At 54.2% G+C, this 25575-nt stretch overlaps 1 long non-coding RNA gene and 6 other non-coding genes across 7 annotated transcripts; 3 read left to right on the top strand and 4 right to left on the bottom strand.

The window, feature by feature from the left end:
- The first annotated feature begins 1126 nt into the window (after positions 1–1126).
- LOC130224218 (U4 spliceosomal RNA) lies at positions 1127–1267 on the top strand. Its single transcript, XR_008837286.1, has one exon. It is a non-coding gene; the product is annotated as a U4 spliceosomal RNA (small nuclear RNA).
- Positions 1268–1879: 612 nt separating this feature from the next.
- trnas-gcu (transfer RNA serine (anticodon GCU)) lies at positions 1880–1961 on the bottom strand. The gene has a single exon. It is a non-coding gene; the product is annotated as a tRNA-Ser (tRNA).
- A 179-nt stretch (positions 1962–2140) lies between these two features.
- On the bottom strand, positions 2141–2222 carry trnas-gcu (transfer RNA serine (anticodon GCU)). The gene has a single exon. It is a non-coding gene; the product is annotated as a tRNA-Ser (tRNA).
- Positions 2223–3622: 1400 nt separating this feature from the next.
- On the top strand, positions 3623–3763 carry LOC130224265 (U4 spliceosomal RNA). Its single transcript, XR_008837332.1, has one exon. It is a non-coding gene; the product is annotated as a U4 spliceosomal RNA (small nuclear RNA).
- Positions 3764–4375: 612 nt separating this feature from the next.
- trnas-gcu (transfer RNA serine (anticodon GCU)) lies at positions 4376–4457 on the bottom strand. The gene has a single exon. It is a non-coding gene; the product is annotated as a tRNA-Ser (tRNA).
- A 179-nt stretch (positions 4458–4636) lies between these two features.
- On the bottom strand, positions 4637–4718 carry trnas-gcu (transfer RNA serine (anticodon GCU)). The gene has a single exon. It is a non-coding gene; the product is annotated as a tRNA-Ser (tRNA).
- Positions 4719–22412: 17694 nt separating this feature from the next.
- LOC130222292 (uncharacterized) lies at positions 22413–22687 on the top strand. Its single transcript, XR_008836424.1, has 2 exons — positions 22413–22498; positions 22577–22687. It is a non-coding gene; the product is annotated as an uncharacterized LOC130222292 (long non-coding RNA).
- The last annotated feature ends 2888 nt before the right edge of the window (positions 22688–25575 follow it).

Raw genomic sequence — 25575 nt, 5'->3', positions numbered from 1 at the left:
TAGAGAAAGGATTAACTTTTGGGACTTGAATGGATGTTCTTACAGAAAAGATGAAGATAAAGGTTGTTATAAGGAGCTTTATCAGTAGCTCTGATCAGTGCCCCAGAGTTAGGGCTGATTTATACCTCTGCGTCAAGCGCACGCGTATGCTACGGCGCAGCCTACACGTGGTTGCATAGCACCTCGCTGTGGCCGTGGGCGACATTGACGCGCACCTCTCAAAAAATGTAACGCGTACGCGTAGCGCAAGCTCTGAGATTGGTCGGCTTGGTAACGCTGACGAGTGTGGGCGGAGGTGAGAGCCGCACGAGCGCGAAGCAGCGGGTGTTTACAAGTGTGGAGTCCCATGAAGGAGCTCCGGATGAAGACTGTTGTTTTGTGTTTACCTTTTCATTAAAGTTGTTGCACGTCCACTGGTTCCTGCCTTAAAATGAGCGAATTTGAGCCACTTGCACATTAAGGAAGCGTTCAGAAAAAAACAAAACACCAGCGAAGAAACTCAACACAGAGAAACATAAACACCTACTGCCAGCTAGCTTTTCGGAAGTGTATTGCAGAGCAACAGAAACAGTGCGCAGAAGTATAAGTGCACGGCTACGCGCAAGGCTTGCGCCGTGGATCACGCTGATCACTTGACACAGAAGTATAAACCAGGCTTTATTGTTCAACATTAACTGCAACAAGTTTCTTCTGGTTTTGTTGGAGAGAAACTAGACAGAATGCCTGAGTCTAAAAACGGCAGCATAGCTGACCTTGGATTTCTGTCAAAATATGGTTTCAGTGCCCTTGCATTCTTCATTACCTTACCCCAATCCCTGTACAGCCCAATAAATACATCCCAATCTCAACCCTTTTCTCTGTCGTTCAGCGTTGTGACTCCGCCCCCTTTACCAGATTACCCACAATTCTCTTCTCCCAGATTCACATAAGTAGTGCATACTTTTCTTTAAGTAAAAATGAAACAATGTATAAGTAATTATTTTTGGAAAAATCAATAACCTGTTCTGCAGACACAGCATGCACTCATTGGTGCCAGAGGGCTGATTGCTGGCAGTTTAAAGTTTGATGCCACCGTGTCGTTGCATGTCCTGATTGGTACACAGAAGAGTTCGTAGCTCTTATAGCTATTCTTTCGCAGAGGCAATATCATAGCCTATGAGGTCTATCCGAGGCGTGATCATTGCTGGTTGAAAACTTTACCCAATACCTCACTGGGATGACTTGAAATACAGTCAGCTCTGGCAATTTTTGTCAGCCTCTTAGTAGGCTTAATGTTCTGTTGAAAAGGATAGCTGTGCTCCTGTTTCTTTAGCATGTTGCAACTTTCGTTGAGCTCCTAAACATGCTGCAGGCTGGATTAACCTGTACCATAACATTCTTCAGAGTGCGTGTAAGAAACCTTCCATGGAAGCACCAGGCTCTCTAAAATACTAAAGCAATTGAACGACGAGAGTGGGATTGGAACCCACACAAGCAGAGCACAGTGGATTAGCGGTCCATCCCTGCCGGAGGCTGGATTAACTTCTACCATAACATCCTTCAAAACGCTAAGAGGGTGCGAGTAAAACACCTTCCACGGAAGCACGGGGCTCTCTCAAACACCATAGCAAATGGTCAACGAGGATGGGATTCAAACCCACACAGGCAGTGCACAATGGATTAGAAGTGCATCAACCTAACTACTCGGCCACCTCATCACGTATGCGCCTACTTCTTTGATGGAGGCTGGACCGCGGCACATATTTGTTTCTGCAATTCTGTATGTTTCTGCAATTATGTTCGGTAAGATGACTTTCAATTTTGCCATAACATTCTTCGAAGCACGAAGATGGTGCGAGTAAGATAACTTCCCCGGAAGCACCGGTCTCTCTTAAATAATCGACGAGGATGGGATTCGAACCCATGCGTGCAGAGCACAATGGATTAGCAGTCCATCGCCTTAACCACTCGGCCACCTCGTCATGCATGTAGCCGCTTTCCTGATGGGGGCTGGACTCTGGCATAAATGTATGTATTTGCAGCTACTTTCGATACAGATGACATAAAATTTTGCAGCAACATCCTTCAAAACGCTAAGAGGGTGCGAGTAATACACCTTCCACTGAATCACCGGGATCTCTCAAATGCCAGTGCATTTGAGCGACAAGGATGGGATTCGAACCCACGCGTGCAGAGCACAATGGATTAGCAGTCCATCGCCTTAACCACTCGGCCACCTCGTCACATATGCTGCCACTTTCCTGATGGAGGCTGGACTGGGACACATATGTGGTCATGTATGTTTTTGCAACTGTTTTCGGTAAGATGACACTCAATTTTGCCATAACATGCTTCGAAGCACGAAGAGGATGCAAGTAAGTTACCTTCCACGTAAACACCAGGCTCTCTTAAACGAATGACCAGGCTGGAATTCGACTCACACATGCAAAGCACAACGGATTAGCAGTCCATCGCCTTAACCACTCAGCCACCTCGCCGCGCACATAGGTGCTCTCCTAATGGAGACTGGACTATGGCAAATAAATATGTTTTTGCAGCTATTTTCGCTAAATATCACATACAGTTTTGCCATAAACATCCTTTAAGACGCTGAGAGGTGCAAGTAAGAAACCTTAGACAGAAGCAGTTGCCTCTCTCAAAACAGTGAAACTATGAGGATGGGATTTAAACCAGAACTTGCAGAGTACAACATACTAACCTAAGCACTCGGCCACCTCGTCACGTGTAAGCACAGCGCAAGTGCAAGCTCTGAGATTGGTCGGCTTGGTAGCGCTGACGAGTGTGGGCGGAGGTGAGAGCCGCGCGAGCGTGAAGCAGCGGGTGTTTACAAGTGTGGAGTCCCATGAAGGAGCTCCGGATGGAGACTGTTGTTTTGTGTTAACCTTTTCATTAAAGTTGTTGCACGTCCACTGGTTCCTGCCTCAAAATGAGCGAATTTGAGCCACTTGCACATTAAGGAAGCGGTCAGAAAAAAACAAAACACCAGCGAAGAAACTCAACACAGAGAAACATAAACACCTACTGCCAGCTAGCTTTTCGGAAGTGTATTGCAGAGCAACAGAAACAGTGCGCAGAAGTATAAGTGCACGGCTACGCGCAAGGCTTGCGCCGTGGATCACGCTGATCACTTGACACAGAAGTATAAACCAGGCTTTATTGTTCAACATTAACTGCAACAAGTTTCTTCTGGTTTTGTTGGAGAGAAACTAGACAGAATGCCTGAGTCTAAAAACGGCAGCATAGCTGACCTTGGATTTCTGTCAAAATATGGTTTCAGTGCCCTTGCATTCTTCATTACCTTACCCCAATCCCTGTACAGCCCAATAAATACATCCCAATCTCAACCCTTTTCTCTGTCGTTCAGCGTTGTGACTCCTCCCCCTTTACCAGATTACCCACAATTCTCCTCTCCCAGATTCACATAAGTAGTGTATACTTTTCTTTAAGTAAAAATGAAACAATGTATAAGTAATTATTTTTGGACAAATCAATAACCTGTTCTGCAGACACAGCATGCACTCATTGGTGCCAGAGGGCTGATTGCTGGCAGTTTAAAGTTTGATGCCACCTTGTCGTTGCATGTCCAGATTGGTACACAGAAGAGTTCGTAGCTCTTATAGCTATTCTTTCGCAGAGGCAATATCGTAGCCTATGAGTTCTATCTGAGGCGTGATCATTGCTGGTTGAAAACTTTACCCAATACCTCGCTGGGATGACTTGAAATACAGTCAGCTCTGGCAATTTTAGTCAGCCTCTTAGTAGGCTTAATGTTCTGTTGAAAAGGATAGCTGTGCTCCTGTTTCTTTAGCATGTTGCAACTTTCGTTGAGCTCCTAATCATGCTGCAGGCTGGATTAACCTGTACCATAACATTCTTCAGAGTGTGTGTAAGAAACCTTCCATGGAAGCACCAGGCTCTCTAAAATACTAAAGCAATTGAACGACGAGAGTGGGATTGGAACCCACACAAGCAGAGCACAGTGGATTAGCGGTCCATCCCTGCCGGAGGCTGGATTAACTTCTACCATAACATCCTTCAAAACGCTAAGAGGGTGCGAGTAAAACACCTTCCACGGAAGCACGGGGCTCTCTCAAACACCATAGCAAATGGTCAACGAGGATGGGATTCAAACCCACACAGGCAGTGCACAATGGATTAGAAGTGCATCACCCTAACTACTTGGCCACCTCATCACGTATGCGCCTACTTCTTTGATGGAGGCTGGACCGCGGCACGTATTTGTTTCTGCAATTCTGTATGTTTCTGCAATTATGTTCGGTAAGATGACTTTCAATTTTGCCATAACATGCTTCGAAGCACGAAGATGGTGCGAGTAAGATACCTTCCCCGGAAGCACCGGGCTCTCTTTAATGAACGACGAGGATGGGATTCGAACCCATGCGTGCAGAGCACAATGGATTAGCAGTCCATCGCCTTAACCACTCGGCCACCTCGTCATGCATGTAGTCGCTTTCCTGATGGGGGCTGGACTTTGGCATAAATGTATGTATTTGCAGCTACTTTCGATACAGATGACATAAAATTTTGCAGCAACATCCTTCAAAACGCAAAGAGGGTGCGAGTAATACACCTTCCACTGAATCACCGGGATCTCTCAAATGCCAGTGCATTTGAGCGACGAGGATGGGATTCGAACCCACGCGTGCAGAGCACAATGGATTAGCAGTCCATCGCCTTAACCACTCGGCCACCTCGTCACATATGCTGCCACTTTCCTGATGGAGGCTGGACTGGGGCACATATGTGGTCATGTATGTTTTTGCAACTGTTTTCGGTAAGATGACACTCAATTTTGCCAAAACATGCTTCGAAGCACGAAGAGGGTGCAAGTAAGTTACCTTCCACGTAAACACCAGGCTCTCTTAAACGAATGACCAGGCTGGAATTCGACTCACACATGCAAAGCACAACGGATTAGCAGTCCATCGCCTTAACCAATTTTTTTTCTTTTATTATACTGTTCAAAATTCATACAAATCACTTATTTATACAGATTACACTTCAGACAAAACATTAAAAAGGTCCATTTTACATCATAGCTACACAACAATGTTTTTTTTTCTCCACCTTCCTCTTAAACACATTCCACACATTTAATAAAACTTTTTCCTTTTTTGCTACAACTCTTCTCTCCCATATTGCACTTTTCATTAACATCACAAGTAAATTTATGAGCTTTTTATTATCACATTCTTTGTTCAGCCCCAACAGTAACACCTTTTCCCACTCAAGATTGTCGTCTCTTTCTCCTTTCAAAGTTAAAATCATGTTTTTGCATTTCTCATTAAAATCTTTTAACTCATTACAATATAAAAACAAGTGTAAGAATCCTTCATCTGCATCTTGACACACTATACATGTGAGACTTTCCTCCATCCCTATTCTGTTTAAAATGACATCTGTAAACACTGCTTTACTCCAGATAAAATATTCCAAATTCTCCAGTTTTGACTGTACAAATTTGCCATTTTTTTGCCATTCTTTTAACATCCGTATCCAGTACTGATTTGCACCAGGTTTCTTAAAAACCCCATCTCTAAAAAACCCATAAATCATTTTCACAGTACAATCTTTCAAATCCCACCATTTCTCTCCAAATCTTACACTCACATCTTTACTTGGTTTATTTTCTTCCATATTTTCTATTCTTGTTAACCATTCTGCAGGTATGGCATTTTTAATTATGTCGTATTCCTTTATTAAGTCTTGTCTGTTAAAATCCTCCTTCGCTTCATCCATCACATCAATAACATACTGCACCGGTAAAAATCCTTCCTTAAATTCATATAAAATATCCCTTACTCTTGTTATTCCCACCTCCCACCATTTCCTAAAAAACACCACTTTCTCTTGATTAAGAATGTCACTGTTTAAGAATAAAGGCTGATTTAAAATGTTCTCGCGTCCTTGTAAATTAAACTGTACACAAGTTAAAAATTTCCCCCATGCTCCAATCAATTCTTTATAAAAGTCTGGTAGACCCTCTGTCATGAATGTTTTCATCCTCATCCATAAAATATTATCTCCCATATTAAAATTGCCACTTTTACTTAAAAAATATTCCATTGTTCTTTTCCATGCTGCTTTATTATCTTCATCCAAATATTTCTTTACCATTTTCACTCTTAAGCTGTTTTTTTCTTTGCTCCACGTCTATTAAACCTAGTCCCCCTTTGCCTACTTCTCCAATCAACGTTGCATATGCTATTCTTGGAGGCTTCCCTTCCCATAAAAAATCTAAAAAACATTTTTTCAGCCTTTTTTCCATCCACAGTGGCATTGATGACACATATAAAATATTCCATAATTTAGAAACCATTAAAACATTCAAAATTAAAACCCTCCCCTTCAAAGTTAAAGACATTAACTTCCAAAACCTCAGCCTTCTTTCAGTCCCTCCTAACATTTCCTCCCACATAGTTACTACTGCTGTCTTTTCATCCCTCCCAACTACAATGCCTATAATTTTAATTTCATCCATTTCCTTGAACGTAAAATGTCCAGATAAAGCCTCAGTTCCTCCAAATCTCAAATATACTGTTTTATCTTCGTTTATTTTAGCTCCTGAACCCTTGCAAAAATGTTGCACTGTTTCCATTGCTTGCTTTACACTTGCCAGATCTTGTAATATTAATGTAGTATCATCAGCATATTGAAATATTCTGTTCACTCCCCCCTCTACCTCTATTCCTTTTATTCGTTCCTCGTGCTTCACAGCTAATCCCAGTGGTTCTGCAACTAAGGCATATAAAAGCGCAGATAACGGGCAACCCTGTCTGATTGATCTTGTTATTTTAAAACAGTCTGTTAAAAAACCATTGCATTTTATCCTGGTTATAGCTCCTCTATATAAAATCTGAACCCACTTTATAAAATTTTCCCCAAAACCAAAACTCTTTAGCACTCCAAATAAAAAGTCATGCTCGACTCTATCAAAAGCTTTCTCAAAGTCCAGACTAATTAAAAAACCATCTTTCTTCTTATCATTTATATATCTTATTGTGTCTTTAATACTCATAGTTGTGTCAGCAATGTCTCGTCCTTTTATACTATATGCTTGGTTTGTTTTGATTATGCTTGGCATCACTTCCTCACAGAAGTTAACCCCCGCTTTTGGGCAGCCCTCATCCGACCTCTTTATGCAGCCCAAAGGACCGAGCCGTCCCGGGAGACACCTGCAAATACCCAGAGTTGGACCATGGGCCATATGGCCATTCAACGCCGGCGCAGACCTGGACAGTCTCGTCCAGCCTGGCACCACTTTGTGTTTAAAAAGGGATCATTTGTCCCGATGGGCTTTCAACCAAGGCTGAACCTGGACGCGGGTGTCCCACGCGACACTTTTACCAGAGGAGACAGGGATCATTTGTCCCAATTGGGACTTAGCAAAGGCTGAACCTGGACGCGGGCGTCCCACGCGACACTTCTAACAGAGGAGATAGGGATCATTTGTCCCATTCGAAGCTATTTTTTATCAATCACAGATAAAGACACTGAACACCATATGACCTTTATTGTTCAATTTTTATTTAGGAAGATTCAGAGTCTTCTGTTGCTTCGAGGGGGCGTTTCCCCTTCGAAGGCGGCCATGGCAGCGTCCTCCTGCTAGTTCCCTCCTGAAAAAGAGAAAAGGCCAGTTACCTAACACCACACGTCCCTCTGTTGAGGTCCATGCCAAAAAGGAACTGATTTACCATGGGTGACCCGGGACTCTCTGCCCTCTGGCGCCCCTTCCTTGAGTGGCGTTCTCTGCCCGCTGCCTCCTCCTCCTCCTCCTCCTCCTCCACCAAGGCCCTCTCGAAGAGTCTGCGGTGCTCACGTGCTTGGAGAGGGCCTAGGTGAAGCGCGTAGAACTTGTCTGAGGTTGAGGTATCGTGGCACATGAATTGGGCCACCTTCCTGCGATCCTCGGAAGAATGTGAATTCTTTGCCTGCGTCAGAGACAGACAGACAGACAGAGACTTTTTGTGGTCAAAGCCGCTGGCAGTCATGGGGGTCAGCGGGGGGGCACTGGCATAGATACTCACGTGGGTCGCGATGGCAGTTCGGACGTCAGTGAAGGTGGGCTTGCCGGGAAGCCCCATGCTGGTCCATGCAGATTGAAAATATTTGTTCAGGGTTCGACAGGGACTGGGTCTGGAAGTAAAAAAAAATAGGAGGCCTGGCTCCCCCCGGGGAGGCTAGCCCGCAGCTGCAAAAACCTCCGGAACCAGCTGTATTCTTCCTTGTTGAGAGACAGCTGAGCCGCGCCGAAGGCTCGGTTTGTCTTGTGCGTGGTGATCTGGGAAAATCAGAGAGAAGATGAGTGAGCCCTACCACTGGTGGCCCCCACATGCAACGTCCCACTCACGTTTATGACATAGGCGGACTCGTCCGGGCTTCTGGAAGCCTCTTGGACCTCCTGGATGGTCAGGTTCTGGAAGACCCCACAGCGATGGCCCGTGATGCAGGTCAGGTAGCCGGTCAGGTAGCCATAGAAGCGCCACTGCTGCCTGGTGTCTGGGCTGGACTCGAGGCCGTCTGACGGAGGGAGGTTAGGGGTTAGACTTTTCCAACAACCATGTTTACACCACCAACGGTTTTAAACTTAGCAATAGCCGCTGGTGCCCCAAGGCAAAAAGATAATGTCTGCTCCGGGGCGCCAGCGGCTCGGTCAAACCGAGCGACGTCAGCGTACCCACCCCTTAACCCCCGAATTCGGGGGTTAAGGGGTGGGTACGCTGACGTGGCTTGGTTTGACCGAGAGCCGCTGGCGACCCGGAGCAGACATTATCTTTTTGCCTTGGGGCATCGAGCGACGTCAGCGTACCCACCCCTTAACCCCCGAATTCGGGGGTTAAGGGGTGGGTACACTGACGTGGCTTGGTTTGACCGAGAGCCGCTGGCGACCCGGAGCAGACATTATCTTTTTGCCTTGGGGCATCGAGCCACGTCAGCGTACCCACCCCTTAACCCCCATTCGGGGGTTAAGGGGAGGGTACGCTGACGTGGCTCGGTTTGACCGAGAGCCGCTGGCGCCCCGGAGCAGACATTATCTTTTTGCCTTGGGGCACCGAGCCACGTCAGCGTACCCACCCCTTAACCCCCATTCGGGGGCTAAGGGGTGGGTACGCTGACGTGGCTCGGTTTGACCGAGAGCCGTTGGTGCCCTGGAGCAGAAGAGGGAAGAACGGAGAGCAGGTCAGCGTTTCCACCGCCACTGGTGGAAACGCAGACCGGCGGGGACCAAACACTCACCTAGAAGGGCAGGTATTTTCTCCCAGCCGTCCGATGGCAGCGTAGCAGGGTGGCTTTGGAGATGAGTCTGCCTTCTTTGGCTTGCTTGGTCCTAACCTCGTGCACCACGACGCGGCGGCGTATGCCGCGAATGAGAGCTCGAAGCTCCCTGCGAATCAGCACCAGGGTGGTACTGGAGAGGCGGCAGGAGGCCGGCGGGGTTTCGGAGAGATAATCCAGGAACTGCGCCACGTTCTTCAGGTAGTGCTGCCTCGTGGGCTCGGCCATGCCCGTTTGGCCTAGCAGGGCAGACCAGGCTCGGATGCGCGCCGGTTGGTTGAGGAAGGACAAGGTTTCTGGGTCCGCGTGGCCTGTCGCCATGAAGCCTAGGAAGGCCTTGACCCTCGCCAGTTTGGAGGCCACGTTATTCCGCAGACGGGCGGTGGGCTCGCTCCCCAATTGGAAACCCTCGAACTCTGCCAAAAGCAAGTCTGCAGAACGGGGGCGAAAGTCAAAAGTCAGCCTAGACGACATACACCCACCACCAGCCCAACAGAGAAGTGCCATAACCATACTCAACTCAAGGCGCGGGTGTGGTCCGGGTACGGGTACTTTGTTGGATCGTAGGCTTCCACAGGCCCGGAGGCCGCCCGGAGACCTCGGGCCGCCCCTCGCCCGGGGGCCGGCCCTCGCCCGGGGGCGGGGTCGGGGGATGGTGCCGGCGGGGCAGGACACGACCTTGCCCGCCTGCTCTTCCTCCCCTCTTCCCCCCTCCTCAACTCTCGATAGCGGCGGGCGAATTGGAGCTGGGCGGACCTCACCTTGTCCACCTGCTTGCGGAGCTCTGAGAGCTGGGCCTGTATGCGCTCCGTTGCGAGCCTGCAGCGGGGGTCGGCGCAGGGACGCTCGGCTTCCGGGCCGTCTGGTTCCCGTTCCTCCTCGGAGGACGACGCCAGCCGAGACACCACGGGTACCGTCGGTTGAGTGGACCGCAACCACCGCAACTCTCGAGCCACTTTCCGACTCCTCGCTCGGCCCATAGCCTCCTTCCTGGCCGAGACGGAGAGCTCGGCGTGCTGCTTCAGGTGTCTGTCTAGGCGGGCCGGCGTCCTCCGGCAGCCGGGCACCGGGCACGCCGTCTTCCGCATGTCCACGCGCCCAGCGGCGAGCGCCAGCAAAAGCTTCTTCTCGTCCGCGTTCGACACCTTGTGAACCGCAGACAGGTGCGGCGAGAGGCGGCTGTAGACGTTGAAGCAGAGCGCACATTCGGCCATGACCGTCCAAGACCAAGGCTGGAGGGAGAGAGACCCACATGCCGCGTGGAGCGGTTTAAAAGATGGCGGACGAAGCGTCCGCTTCCGCGTCAGCGACGCTGGTTCCCCCTCCCCCTCTTAAAGGGGAAGGACCGATACCTACGAGATCCCTTTGATCCAACTTGTATGGAAGCAGTTGTTACGACTTTTGGTGGATTTTTGTCCCAGGAACAACGCACCATTTCAGGCAGCCTCACCGTGCCAGCAGCGGGGACTTTCGCTGCTTTTTGATTTATTCCCCTTTTCCCACACAAAGGGATGTGCATGAGCCCCGCCGAACACGCACCGTTTTGGGCAGCTTGTACTGCGCCAGCCCGCAGGGGGCTTTTTTGCATAAAGCTTTTTATAGTTCCCTTCTCTGCCCCCACAAAGGGATGGCATGAGCCCGGCCGAACACGCAACGTTTTGGGCAGCTTGGACTGCACCAGCCGCAGGGGGCTTTATACATGGCTTTTTCCCACTTTCAAAGCAGTGTCGTAGAACCCCATCGAACACGCACCTTTTCCGGGGCTCACCGCATCATGAACCGCAACCATCAAAAAGGAGGGGCCAGACCGTAAGCCCGGACACCACTGACCCCGGCTTGTTTCACCTCGCCAGAGACTACTAGCGGCCACCCTCCGCCTCCACCAGCCACCCCACACACCTCCGGGGGAGAGGGGTAGGGGGGGTCAGGTGGGGCAGGGGAGACCGCCGAGGGCCGGCAAGGATAAACCCGAAGGGGTGGGCGTGCTTGCGGACGGGCAGGAGACGCAGCACTGGTCACGCACACACACACAGGGGCTGGAGCCAGCACCAGCCCGTACCCCACACGGCCCCTGGGCTCGACACACCACGCTGGAGACTCTACCGAGCCCACCTACCACCCCCAGCCCTTGTTCCAGGGCGAGGGCGGCGCGGACTGAGAATCAGCAGGGGGGGGACAAAGCACAGGGGGTCAGGCGGGCGGGCTGGCGGGCAGAGCGCCGGACATGCTCTTGGTCAAAACCAGACGGGCCATTTGAGTTTTTTTTCCTCCCACAGATAGAGGCGGGAAAGGGGGGGGTTGTGTGCGGAGGGACACCCCCCCACGCCTCCCTCACAGCGCGCCCGAGGCAGGGAGGAACCAACCACACCCATAGAGGCCGACCCACCCATGTTGGGGCAGGTGTGCCGGGCAGGGGCCTAACCCATGGGGCGTCAAAACAAGCTCCTATCGATCAGCGTGCTTGGTGCAGGCGCGAAATGGTCAAAACCTAAGTCCAACTTTCTCAAAGCTGCCCAACCGTCAGAACCTAAGTCCACATTTCTTCGCCGTCGCCGAATTCTCGATGGGAGGTCAGAGACAATCGGCGCCGGACAGGCACCTCCAGGCGCGGGACGTCCCGAAAAAGGGGTCTCCCTTCGGGCATGGCTTGGCGGGCTGGGGCCTGGGTCTCATAAAGTACCCCGGTGAGCGTCGCCAAGCCCTTGCCACCGGCCGTTCCCGAGACCAACCATCTTCATCATGGCCCCAAATGGACTTTGGTTTCAAAAGCTTGCTGGAAAGACCTACCATCATCCCAAATGCTGATGCTGACACCCAGGGCCACCGCTCCCACCCCCTTTCCCCCAGGGCCCACACCCTTTCCGGGGGCAGGGGCCCACGTCAGAGGGGCTGGAGCCCCTGACTCCCAAGGCCACCACTGACAGCCCCTTTCCCCCAGGGCCCACACCCTGTCCGGGGGCAAGGGCCCACACCCTGTCCGGGGGCCGGGGCCCAGGTTACAGGGGCTGGAGCCCCTGACTCCCAAAGCCACCACTGACAGCCCCTTTCCCCCAGGACCCACACCCTGACCGGGGGCAAGGGCCCACACCCTGTCCGGGGGCCGGGGCCCAGGTTACAGGGGCTGGAGCCCCTGACTCCCAAGGCCACCACTGACAGCCCCTTTCCCCCAGGGCCCACACCCTTTCCGGGGGCAGGGGCCCAGGTTACAGGGGCTGGAGCCCCTGACTCCCAAGGCCACCACTGACAGCCCCTTTCCCCCAGGGCCCACACCCTTTCCGGGGGCAGGGGCCCACGTCAGAGGGGCTGGAGCCCCTGACTCCCAAGGCCACCACTGACAGCCCCTTTCCCCCAGGGCCCACACCCTTTCCGGGGGCAGGGGCCCACGTCAGAGGGGCTGGAGCCCCTGACTCCCAAGGCCACCACTGACAGCCCCTTTCCCCCAGGACCCACACCCTGACCGGGGGCAAGGGCCCACACCCTGTCCGGGGGCCGGGGCCCAGGTTACAGGGGCTGGAGCCCCTGACTCCCAAGGCCACCACTGACAGCCCCTTTCCCCCAGGGCCCACACCCTTTCCGGGGGCAGGGGCCCAGGTTACAGGGGCTGGAGCCCCTGACTCCCAAGGCCACCACTGACAGCCCCTTTCCCCCAGGACCCACACCCTGACCGGGGGCAAGGGCCCACACCCTGTCCGGGGGCCGGGGCCCAGGTTACAGGGGCTGGAGCCCCTGACTCCCAAGGCCACCACTGACAGCCCCTTTCCCCCAGGGCCCACACCCTTTCCGGGGGCAGGGGCCCAGGTTACAGGGGCTGGAGCCCCTGACTCCCAAGGCCACCACTGACAGCCCCTTTCCCCCAGGGCCCACACCCTTTCCGGGGGCAGGGGCCCACGTCAGAGGGGCTGGAGCCCCTGACACCCAGGGCCACCACTCCCACCCCCTGTCCCCCAGGGCCCGCACCCTTTCCGGGGCAAGCACCGGGCCCAAAGGGTCTTCTAGTTTGACACCTGCTCACCAGCAGACCCCGGGCACCCCACACTTAAGCCACGAACATTGACTTAGCTAGTGGCACTCGCTACGCAGACGTGCCGTTGGTGAACCATCTGGATGTGGGGAACCACCCTCTCCATCACCTCGCCCGTACTGTGGTACAGAGATAGCTCGGGGGCACCAGCCTTTCCCACTACCGCCACCCGGCGCAGTGCTCAATTTGTTGAGGCGGCTGGGGTGCACCAGCGGCACGTAGTTCCAGGGGCGTTCAATATGAGAGTTTTGTGCTTGCCTTCTTCCAGTGTCGGACGTTCGCCAAGGCCAAGGCCAAGGCCAAGGCCAAGGCCAACAGCACTGGCCGGGTTCGGGGCACTGTCTTTGGGCAAGACTTAAATGTCTGAACCGCTTGGTTGGGGCGGGACCCCCACCCCCCAATGCCAGCGACGCTGGCCGGGATCGGGACACTTTTGTGGGCAAGCCTTTAATGTCTGAACCGCTTGTTTGGGGCGGGACCCCCACCCCCCAATGCCAGCGGCGCTGGCCGGGATCGGGGCACTATCTCGGGGCAAGCCTTTAATGTCTGAACCGCTTGTTTGGGGCGGGATCCCTACCCCCCAATGCCAGCGGCGCTGGCCGGGATCGGGGCACTATCTCGGGGCAAGCCTTTAATGTCTGAACCGCTTGTTTGGGGCGGGATCCCTACCCCCCAATGCCAGCGGCGCTGGCCGGGATCGGGGCACTATCTCGGGGCAAGCCTTTAATGTCTGAACCGTTTGTTTGGGGCGGGACCCCCACCCCCCAATGCCAGCGGCGCTGGCCGGGATCGGGGCACTATCTCGGGGCAAGCCTTTAATGTCTGACCCGCTTGTTTGGGGCGGGATCCCTACCCCCCAATGCCAGCGGCGCTGGCCGGGATCGGGGCACTATCTCGGGGCAAGCCTTTAATGTCTGAACCGCTTGTTTGGGGCGGGACCCCCACCCCCCAATGCCAGCGGCGCTGGCCGGGATCGGGGCACTATCTCGGGGCAAGCCTTTAATGTCTGAACCGCTTGTTTGGGGCGGGATCCCTACCCCCCAATGCCAGCGGCGCTGGCCGGGATCGGGGCACTATCTCGGGGCAAGCCTTTAATGTCTGAACCGCTTGTTTGGGGCGGGATCCCTACCCCCCCAATGCCAGCGGCGCTGGCCGGGATCGGGGCACTATCTCGGGGCAAGCCTTTAATGTCTGAACCGTTTGTTTGGGGCGGGACCCCCACCCCCCAATGCCAGCGGCGCTGGCCGGGATCGGGGCACTATCTCGGGGCAAGCCTTTAATGTCTGACCCGCTTGTTTGGGGCGGGATCCCTACCCCCCAATGCCAGCGGCGCTGGCCGGGATCGGGGCACTGTCTTTGGGCCTGACTTCAATGTCTGAACCGCTTGGTTGGGGCGGGACCCCCATGCCCCCAATGACAATGGCGCTGGCCGGGATCGGGACACTTTTGAGGGCAGCCAGCCAAGACATTGACCCCCCTGGGTCGTTCAAACGCAAAGCCGCCAAAACCTAAGTCCACATTTCTACGCCTTCCCCGAATTCCAGATGGCAGGTCAGAGACAGTCAGCCCCGGACAGGCACCTCCAGGCGCGTGACATCCCGGAAAAGGGGTCTCCCGTCGGGCATGGCTTGGCGGGATGGGGGCCTGGGTCTCACCAAGTACTCCGGTGAGCGTTGACACTAGCCACGCGAATTCTCGCTCAATCAACTGTGTCACTGGTGCCCCTGGAACCCCCCTCGCCGCACCAGTGCCAACAGTGCTCGCCCGGGGTCGGGGCACTGTTCCTGGGTAAACCTGCATGTCTCAGCCCCTTGGCTGGGTTTCCCCATGCCCACGGGCGCCCTCCAGCTCGCCCGGGGTCGGGGCACTGTTCCTGGGTAAACCTGCATGTCTCAGCCCCTTGGCTGGGTTTCCCCATGCCCACGGGCGCCCTCCAGCTCGCCCGGGGTCGGGGCACTGTTTCCTGGGTAAGCCTGCAATGTCTCAGCCCCTTGGCTGGGTTTCCCCATGCCCACGGGCGCCCTCCAGCTCGCCCGGGGTCGGGGCACTGTTCCTGGGTAAACCTGCAATGTCTCAGCCCCTTGGCTGGGTTTCCCCATGCCCACGGGCGCCCTCCAGCCCTTTTCCGGGATGTCACGCGCCTGGAGGTGCCTGTCTGGGGCTGACTGTCTCTGACCTGCCATCTGGAATTCGGGGAAGGCGTAGAAATGTGGACTTAGGTTTTGGCGGCTTTGCGTTTGAACGAACCAGGGGTTCAATGGCCAGGCTGGCTTACCCAGGAACAGTGCCCCGACCCCCGGGCGAGCTGGAGGGCGCCCGTGGGCATGGGGAAACCCAGCCAAGGGGCTGAGACATTGCAGGTTTACCCAGGAACAGTGCCCCGACCCCGGGCGAGCTGGTGGGCGCCCGTGGGCATGGGGAAACCCAGCCAAGGGGCTGAGACATTGCAGGCTTACCCAGGAACAGTGCCCCGACCCCGGGCGAGCTGGTGGGCGCCCGTGGGCATGGGGAAACCCAGCCAAGGGGCTGAGACATTGCAGGCTTACCCAGGAACAGTGCCCCGACCCCGGGCGAGCTGGTGGGCGCCCGTGGGCATGGAGAAACCCAGCCAAGGGGCTGAGACATTGCAGGCTTACCCAGGAACAGTGCCCCGACCCCGGGCGAGCTGGTGGGCGCCCGTGGGCATGGGGAAACCCAGCCAAGGGGCTGAGACATTGCAGGTTTACCCAGGAACAGTGCCCCGACCCCGGGCGAGCTGGTGGGCGCCCGTGGGCATGGAGAAACCCAGCCAAGGGGCTGAGACATTGCAGGCTTACCCAGGAACAGTGCCCCGACCCCGGGCGAGCTGGTGGGCGCCCTGGGGCATGGGGAAACCCAGCCAAGGGGCTGAGACATTGCAGGTTTACCCAGGAACAGTGCCCCGACCCCGGGCGAGCTGGTGGGCGCCCGTGGGCATGGGGAAACCCAGCCAAGGGGCTGAGACATTGCAGGCTTACCCAGGAACAGTGCCCCGACCCCGGGCGAGCACTGTTGGCTCTGGTGCGGCGAGGGGGGGTTCCAGGGGCACCAGTGACACAGTTGATTGAGCGAGAATTCGCGTGGCTAGTGTCAACGCTCACCGGAGTACTTGGTGAGACCCAGTTCCCATCCCGCCAAGCCATGCCCGACGGGAGACCCCTTTTCCGGGATGTCACGCGCCTGGAGGTGCCTGTCTGGGGCTGATTGTCTCTGACCTGCCATCTGGAATTCGGGGAAGGCGTAGAAATGTGGACTTAGGTTTTGGCGGCTTTGCGTTTGAACAACCCAGGGGGGTCAATGGCTTGGCTGGCTGCCCACAAAAGTGTCCCGATCCCGGCCAGCGCCATTGTCATTGGGGGCATGGGGGTCCCGCCCCAACCAAGCGGTTCAGACATTGAAGTCAGGCCCAAAGACAGTGCCCCGATCCCAGCCAGCGCCGTTGGCCTTGGGGGGGTGGGGGTCCCGCCCCAAACAAGCGGTTCAGACATTAAAGGCTTGCCCCGAGATAGTGCCCCGATCCCGGCCAGCGCTGCTGGCATTGGGGGGGTGGGGGTCCCGCCCCAACCAAGCGGTTCAGACATTGAAGTCAGGCCCAAAGATAGTGCCCCGATCTAGGCCAGCGCCGTTGGCCTTGGGGGGGTGGGGGTCCCGCCTCAACCAAGCGGTTCAGTCATTGAAGTCTTGCCCAAAGACAGTGCCCCGAACCCGGCCAGCGCTGTTGGCCTTGGCCTTGGCCTTGGCCTTGGCCGGGGCGAACGTCCGACACTGGAGGAAGGCAAACACAAAACTCCCATATTGAACGCCCCTGGAACTACGTGCCGCTGGTGCACCCCAGCCGCCTCAACAAATTGAGCACTGCGCCGGGTGGCGGTAGTGGGAAAGGCTGGTGCCCCCGAGCTATCTCTGTACCACAGTACGGGCGAGGTGGTGGAGAGGGTGGTTCCACACATCCAGATGGTTCACCAACGGCACGTCTGCGTAGCGAGTGCCACTAGCTAAGTCAATGTTCGTGGCTTAAGTGTGGGGTGCCCGGGGTCTGCTGGTGAGCAGGTGTCAAACTAGAAGACCCTTTGGGCCCGGTGCTTGCCCCGGAAAGGGTGTGGGCCCTGGGGGAAAGGGGGTGTCAGTGGTGGCCTTGGGAGTCAGGGGCTCCAGCCCCTCTAACTTGGGCCCTTGCCCCCGGACAGGGTGTGGGCCCTGGGGGGAAAGGGGGTGGCCTTGGGAGTCAGGGGCTCCAGCCCCTCTAACTTGGGCCCCTGCCCCCGGACAGGGTGTGGGCCCTGGGGGGAAAGGGGGTGTCAGTGGTGGCCTTGGGAGTCAGGGGCTCCAGCCCCTCTAACTTGGGCCCATGCCCCCGGACAGGGTGTGGGCCCTGGGGGGAAAGGGGGTGTCAGTGGTGGCCTTGGGAGTCAGGGGCTCCAGCCCCTCTAACTTGGGCCCATGCCCCCGGACAGGGTGTGGGCCCTGGGGGAAAGGGGGTGTCAGTGGTGGCCTTGGGAGTCAGGGGCTCCAGCCCCTCTAACTTGGGCCCCTGCCCCCGGACAGGGTGTGGGCCCTGGGGGGAAAGGGGGTGTCAGTGGTGGCCTTGGGAGTCAGGGGCTCCAGCCCCTCTAACTTGGGTCCTTGCCCCCGGACAGGGTGTGGGCCCTGGGGTAAAGGGGGTGGCAGTGGTGGCCTTGGGAGTCAGGGGCTCCAGCCCCTCTAACGTGGGCGCCTGCCCCCGGACAGGGTGTGGGCCCTGGGGTACAGGGGGTGGGAGCTGTGGCCCTGGGTGTCAGCATCAGCATTTGGGATGATGGTTGGGTCTTTCCAGCAAGCTTTTGAAACCAAAGTCCATTTGGGGCCATGAGGAAGATGGTTGGTCTCGGGAACGGCCGGTGGCAAGGGCTTGGCGACGCTCACCGGGGTACTTTATGAGACCCAGGCCCCAGCCCGCCAAGCCATGCCCGAAGGGAGACCCCTTTTTCGGGACGTCCCGCGCCTGGAGGTGCCTGTCCGGCGCCGATTGTCTCTGACCTCCCATCGAGAATTCGGCGATGGCGAAGAAATGTGGACTTAGGTTCTGACGGTTGGGCAGCTTTGAGAAAGTTGGACTTAGGTTTTGACCATTTCGCGCCTGCACCAAGCACGCTGATCGATAGGAGCTTGTTTTGACGCCCCATGGGTTAGGCCCCTGCCCGGCACACCTGCCCCAACATGGGTGGGTCGGCCTCTATGGGTGTGGTTGGTTCCTCCCTGCCTCGGGCGTGCTGTGAGGGAGGCGTGGGGGGGTGTCCCTCCGCACACAACCCCCCCCTTCCCGCCTCTATCTGTGGGAGGAAAAAAAACTCAAATGGCCCGTCTGGTTTTGACCAAGAGCATGTCCGGCGCTCTGCCCGCCAGCCCGCCCGCCTGACCCCCTGTGCTTTGTCCCCCCCCTGCTGATTCTCAGTCCGCGCCGCCCTCGCCCTGGAACAAGGGCTGGGGGTGGTAGGTGGGCTCGGTAGAGTCTCCAGCGTGGTGTGTCGAGCCCAGGGGCCGTGTGGGGTACGGGCTGGTGCTGGCTCCAGCCCCTGTGTGTGTGCGTGACCAGTGCTGCGTCTCCTGCCCGTCCGCAAGCACGCCCACCCCTTCGGGTTTATCCTTGCCGGCCCTCGGCGGTCTCCCCTGCCCCACCTGACCCCCCCTACCCCTCTCCCCCGGAGGTGTGTGGGGGTGGCTGGTGGAGGCGGAGGGTGGCCGCTAGTAGTCTCTGGCGAGGTGAAACAAGCCGGGGTCAGTGGTGTCCGGGCTTACGGTCTGGCCCCTCCTTTTTGATGGTTGCGGTTCATGATGCGGTGAGCCCCGGAAAAGGTGCGTGTTCGATGGGGTTCTACGACACTGCTTTGAAAGTGGGAAAAAGCCATGTATAAAGCCCCCGCGGCTGGTGCAGTCCAAGCTGCCCAAAACGTTGCGTGTTCGGCCGGGCTCATGCCATCCCTTTGTGGGGGCAGAAAAGGGAACTATAAAAAGGCTTATTCAAAAAGCCCCCCGCGGGCTGGCGCAGTCCAAGCTGCCCAAAACTGTGCGTGTTTGGCCGGGCTCATGCCATCCCTTTGTGGGGGCAGAGAAGGGAACTATAAAAAGCTTTATGCAAAAAAGCCCCCTGCGGCCTGGCGCAGTACAAGCTGCCCAAAACGGTGCGTGTTCGGCGGGGCTCATGCCCATCCCTTTGTGTGGGAAAAGGGGAATAAATCAAAAAGCAGCGAAAGTCCCCGCTGCTGGCACGGTGAGGCTGCCTGAAATGGTGCGTTGTTCCTGGGACAAAAATCCACCAAAAGTCGTAACAACTGCTTCCATACAAGTTGGATCAAAGGGATCTCGTAGCTATCGGTCCTTCCTTTAAGAGGGGGAGGGGGAACCAGCGTCGCTGACGCGGAAGCGGACGCTTCGTCCGCCATCTTTTAAACCGCTCCACGCGGCATGTGGGTCTCTCTCCCTCCAGCCTTGGTCTTGGACGGTCATGGCCGAATGTGCGCTCTGCTTCAACGTCTACAGCCGCCTCTCGCCGCACCTGTCTGCGGTTCACAAGGTGTCGAACGCGGACGAGAAGAAGCTTTTGCTGGCGCTCGCCGCTGGGCGCGTGGACATGCGGAAGACGGCGTGCCCGGTGCCCGGCTGCCGGAGAACGCCGGCCCGCCTAGACAGACACCTGAAGCAGCACGCAGAGCTCTCCGTCTCGGCCAGGAAGGAGGCTATGGGCCGAGCGAGGCATCGGAAAGTGGCTCGAGAGTTGCGGTGGTTGCGGTCCACTCAACCGACGGTACCCGTGGTGTCTCGGCTGGCGTCGTCCTCCGAGGAGGAACGGGAACCAGACGACCCGGAAGCCGAGCGTCCCTGCACCGACCCCCGCTGCAGGCTCGCAACGGAGCGCATACAGGCCCAGCTCTCAGAGCTCCGCAAGCAGGTGGACAAGGTGAGGTCCACCCAGCTCCAATTCGCCCGCCGCTATCGAGAGTTGAGGAGGGGGGAAGAGGGGAGGAAGAGCAGGCGGGCAAGGTCGTGTCCTGCCCCGCCGGCACCATCCCCCGACCCCGCCCCCGGGCGAGGGCCGGCCCCCGGGCAAGGGGCGGCCCGAGGTCTCCGGGCGGCCTCCGGGCCTGTGGAAGCTTACGATCCAACAAAGTACCCGTACCCGGACCACGCCCGCGCCTTGAGTTGAGTATGGTTATGGCACTTCTCTGTTGGGCTGGTGGTGGGTGTATGTCGTCTAGGCTGACTTTTGACTTTCGCCCCCGTTCTGCAGACTTGCTTTTGGCAGAGTTCGAGGGTTTCCAATTGGGGAGCGAGCCCACCGCCCGTCTGCGGAATAACGTGGCCTCCAAACTGGCGAGGGTCAAGGCCTTCCTAGGCTTCATGGCGACAGGCCACGCGGACCCAGAAACCTTGTCCTTCCTCAACCAACCTGCGCGCATCCGAGCCTGGTCTGCCCTGCTAGGCCAAACGGGCATGGCCGAGCCCACGAGGCAGCACTACCTGAAGAATGTGGCGCAGTTCCTGGATTATCTCTCCGAAACCCCGCCGGCCTCCTGCCGCCTCTCCAGTACCACCCTGGTGCTGATTCGCAGGTAGCTTCGAGCTCTCATTCGCGGCATACGCCGCCGCGTCGTGGTACACGAGGTTAGGACCAAGCAAGCCAAAGAAGGCAGACTCATCTCCAAAGCCACCCTGCTACGCTGTCATCGGACGGCTGGGAGAAAAATACCTGCCCTTCTAGGTGAGTGTTTGGTCCCCGCCGGTCTGCGTTTCCACCAGTGGCGGTGGAAACGCTGACCTGCTCTCCGTTCTTCCCTCTTCTGCTCCAGGGCACCAACGGCTCTCGGTCAAACCGAGCCACGTCAGCGTACCCACCCCTTAGCCCCCGAATGGGGGTTAAGGGGTGGGTACGCTGACGTGGCTTGGTGCCCCAAGGCAAAAAGATAATGTCTGCTCCGGGGCGCCAGCGGCTCTCGGTCAAACCGCGCCACGTCAGCGTACCCACCCCTTAACCCCCGAATGGGGGTTAAGGGGTGGGTACGCTGACGTGGCTCGGTGCCCCAAGGCAAAAAGATAATGTCTGCTCCGGGGCGCCAGCGGCTCTCGGTCAAACCGAGCCACGTCAGCGTACCCACCCCTTAACCCCCGAATTCGGGGGTTAAGGGGCGGGTACGCTGACGTCGCTCGGTTTGACCGAGCCGCTGGCGCCCCGGAGCAGACATTATCTTTTTGCCTTGGGGCACCAGCGGCTATTGCTAAGTTTAAACCGTTGGTGGTGTAAACATGGTTTGTTGGAAAAGTCTAACCCCTAACCTCCCTCCGTCAGACGGCCTCGAGTCCAGCCCAGACACCAGGCAGCAGTGGCGCTTCTATGGCTACCTGACCGGCTACCTGACCTGCATCACGGGCCATCGCTGTGGGGTCTTCCAGAACCTGACCATCCAGGAGGTCCAAGAGGCTTCCAGAAGCCCGGACGAGTCCGCCTATGTCATAAACGTGAGTGGGACGTTGCATGTGGGGGCCACCAGTGGTAGGGCTCACTCATCTTCTCTCTGATTTTCCCAGATCACCACGCACAAGACAAACCGAGCCTTCGGCGCGGCTCAGCTGTCTCTCAACAAGGAAGAATACAGCTGGTTCCGGAGGTTTTTGCAGCTGCGGGCTAGCCTCCCCGGGGGGAGCCAGGCCTCCTATTTTTTTTTTACTTCCAGACCCAGTCCCTGTCGAACCCTGAACAAATATTTTCAATCTGCATGGACCAGCATGGGGCTTCCCGGCAAGCCCACCTTCACTGACGTCCGAACTGCCATCGCGACCCACGTGAGTATCTATGCCAGTGCCCCCCCGCTGACCCCCATGACTGCCAGCGGCTTTGACCACAAAAAGTCTCTGTCTGTCTGTCTGTCTCTGACGCAGGCAAAGAATTCACATTCTTCCGAGGATCGCAGGAAGGTGGCCCAATTCATGTGCCACGATACCTCAACCTCAGACAAGTTCTACGCGCTTCACCTAGGCCCTCTCCAAGCACGTGAGCACCGCAGACTCTTCGAGAGGGCCTTGGTGGAGGAGGAGGAGGAGGAGGAGGAGGAGGAGGAGGAGGAGGCAGCGGGCAGAGAACGCCACTCAAGGAAGGGGCGCCAGAGGGCAGAGAGTCCCGGGTCACCCATGGTAAATCAGTTCCTTTTTGGCATGGACCTCAACAGAGGGACGTGTGGTGTTAGGTAACTGGCCTTTTCTCTTTTTCAGGAGGGAACTAGCAGGAGGACGCTGCCATGGCCGCCTTCGAAGGGGAAACGCCCCCTCGAAGCAACCGAAGACTCTGAATCTTCCTAAATAAAAATTGAACAATAAAGGTCATATGGTGTTCAGTGTCTTTATTATTCCTCTATCTGTGTGATAAAACATAGCTTCGAATGGGACAAATGATCCCTATCTCCTCTGTTAGAAGTGTCGCGTGGGACGCCCGCGTCCAGGTTCAGCCTTGGTTGAAAGCCCATCGGGACAAATGATCCCTTTTTAAACACAAAGAGGTGCCAGGCTGGACGAGACTGTCCAGGTCTGCGCCGGCGTTGAACGGCCATATGGCCCATGGTCCAACTCTGGGTATTTGCAGGTGTCTCCCGGGACGGCTCGGTCCTTTGGGCTGCATAAAGAGGTCGGAAGAGGGCTGCCCAAAAGCGGGGGTTAACTTCTGTGAGTTAGCTAAAACTTTTGCTAAAATCTTCAAATCAGTATTGAGCATTGTTATGGGTCTATAATTTTTTTAATCTACTTTATCCCCCTTTCCTTTGTATATCACCTTCATTAAGCCCATCCCCATTCTTTTATTTACCCCTCCATTCTCAAAAATCTCATCATATACTTCCTTTAAAATACTAGATAAAATATCTTTAAAAACAATATAAAATTCACTTCCCAACCCATCAATTCCTGGACTTTTCTTTTTGTTCAATTCACTAATTGCTCTTTTTATTTCTTCTTCTCTTACCTCCTTGTCACATTCTCTTTTTTCCTCTTCTTCTACTCTTGATTTGATTAGCTTTAGCAATTCCCTTTTTACCTTTTCTTTTACTCCCTCTGTGCAAAACAATTTCTCATAATATGATTTTATTTCTTCCAAAATCTCCTCATTTTGTTCTACTATGTTCCCATTTTTGCTCCTTATTTCTTTAATCATTTCTGCCTTCCCTCTTGTCTTCTCTAGATCAAAGAAAAATTTAGTGCACTTTTCCCCCTCCACTGTAAATTTAGCTTTGCTTCTTAATCTTGCACCTTCAAATTTCTCCTCCTCCATTTCTTTCAGTCTTCCTTCCAGTTCTTTTATCTTTTGTATATCTTTTCCATTCTCATTTTTCAATTCGTTTTCCAGTTTTTCTTTCAGCTCCTTTTCCTTCTATTTTTTTACAATTTTGTAACTGTCTACAGTATTTTATTGTAAACTTTTTAACTAAATGTTTCACATTCTCCCACCACATTCTTTTGTCCTCATTATGAATTTCATTCCCTTTTTCCTTTTGAATAATTTCCTTTATACTCAAAACATAGTCTTCATTCTTTAAAACCGCTGTGTTTAAAACCCATACCCCTGGCCCTCTTTTCACATTACTCCAGTCTAAATTCATAAAAATTGGCTTATGGTCACTCAGACTTGTTTCTTCATATTTGATCTTGCTTATAAACTCTTCAACATTTCTTGTGCATAAAATAAAATCAATTCTTGTCTGACAAAAAAAATTCCCCACTAACTGTCTTCTTGAGTACTCTTTTGTCTGTTCATTCCTTTCTCTCCACACATCAATTAAATTAATTTCCTCCATCAATATTTTCAGTTCTTTTCTTCCCTTATACGTTTTAAAAACCATTCCCTCAGCCATTTCTAATTTACTAAAAACAGTGTTAAAATCCCCCATGATAATAACTCTTTCATGTTTCTTTAAATAATCTCTTAGTCCAGTAAAATACTCTTTCTTTCTGTTCTCCTCTGTTGGGGCATGAACGTTCACCATAATTACTTTTTTCTTCTCATACTCCATTTCACATATCATACACTTCCCCTCTTTGTCATTATAGATTGTTTAACATAAAACCCCACTGTTTTCTTTTATTAAAATTGCAACTCCTCTCCCCAGCCTCCCATCCCCATTATTGTATAAAATCTCCCCACTCCACCTTTTTCTTATTTCCTTCATGTATTCTTCCCTCCAGTTTGTCTCTTGTAATAAAATCACATCTTCTCGTTTACACATTTCTTTCACTTTTTCAAATTTTCTGATGTCTAAAAGCCCTCTTGCATTAAAAGACACAATTCCTAAAACCATAAATAAGATAAAAACATTCATAAAAACCATCATCTCAGTCCATCTCTTCCAAGCCCTTTAGCAACTCATACTTATTTGCGCATTCGATTTCTTCATCTTTTAGCAGTTTTTTCCTTGCAGTATCTAAATTAGGTTTTATCTTTATCGATCGTCTTCTTTTTGATGATTTCATCTGTGTCTCTTTGTTTCCCTCCTTTTGTAAATGTTCCTCTAACTCGTCTTGCTCCTCATTACTTTGGTCTTTTGTCTCCACTGTGTCCAATGCCTTTTGAAAACTGTCTGTCATGTCCATTTGTGTCCAAAATATGTCTTCCTGTTGTCCTTGTTGTAAGTCTTTATTATTCGAATTGCTCAATTCTGCTGCTTCCAAAACATTCCTTAAACTGTCAGTCATATCCATTTGTGTCCATGTTGTCCCTTCCTGTTCAGTGACTCTGTCCTTTCCATTAGCCTCATTCTCTTGTAGTTTTTCACTTTTAGATTCTGTTCTTCTGTCTTGTGTTGTTGTTTTGTCCTCTGACTGTATATTGTCTCCTTCATACATCTGTCTGTCTACCCGCTGCTCTACCTCCTCCTCCTCTTCCCCCATCCAACATTCACATTTATTTAAAACCTTATTACAATCCGGGCACTTCACCGCATCGCAATCCCTTGCGAAATGCCCCCTTTCCTCGCACTTAAAACACTTAAAATCTGGACAGTCTTTCACCACATGATCTGGGCTCATGCACAGCCTGCAAGTTTTCACCTGATGGCTGTGCATCACCCTAAAGTATTGTGGTCCTTCTGCTGTCTCTATTCTTGTGCTGTACGGGAGGGACGCCACTTCTTTGGGGAATCTGGTTTTAACAAATCTCGTCCCATCTTCAATATCTGTGCCTGGATAAAACCTTCTTTTAATTTTTGAAAGGGGACAAACTCCCCAAT

The sequence above is a fragment of the Danio aesculapii genome, chromosome 4 (genome assembly GCF_903798145.1).
Source record: "Danio aesculapii chromosome 4, fDanAes4.1, whole genome shotgun sequence".
Lineage (NCBI taxonomy): Eukaryota > Metazoa > Chordata > Actinopteri > Cypriniformes > Danionidae > Danio > Danio aesculapii.
This window is presented reverse-complemented; position numbering and strand designations above follow the sequence as displayed.